Below are 332 nucleotides of genomic sequence, written 5' to 3'. Positions count from 1 at the left end.
CCTTCTCAGGCAGATGTTAACCGCCCAGACCCCCAAGAAGTTTTAGTTAGCAAAGAAGCCTGCTTACAGTTTTATAGATAATGTCTCTCTGGGGCTGCGATTGCCCCCGTCCGGCTCTGGCTGCCTGTCACCGGAGGGGGAAGGTCTGCAGCCAGCTATCTCTGTTCAGTTCTTTGTTCCGTGCGCGGGCCTGGCGGTGTCTTAGGTTGGGGCTGGCTTTTCGCGTGGTAGATATCCCACAGTCTGGTTTGCTAGCCCAAATTATTTCGCTCAGATAGTGCTCAGGGTATTCAGGCCAGATTCTTACTCTAAGCGATGCAGCCCGCGCTGTG

The sequence above is a fragment of the Bison bison genome, unplaced genomic scaffold (assembly GCF_000754665.1).
Source record: "Bison bison bison isolate TAMUID 2011002044 unplaced genomic scaffold, Bison_UMD1.0 scf7180017858048, whole genome shotgun sequence".
Lineage (NCBI taxonomy): Eukaryota > Metazoa > Chordata > Mammalia > Artiodactyla > Bovidae > Bison > Bison bison.
This window is presented reverse-complemented; position numbering follows the sequence as displayed.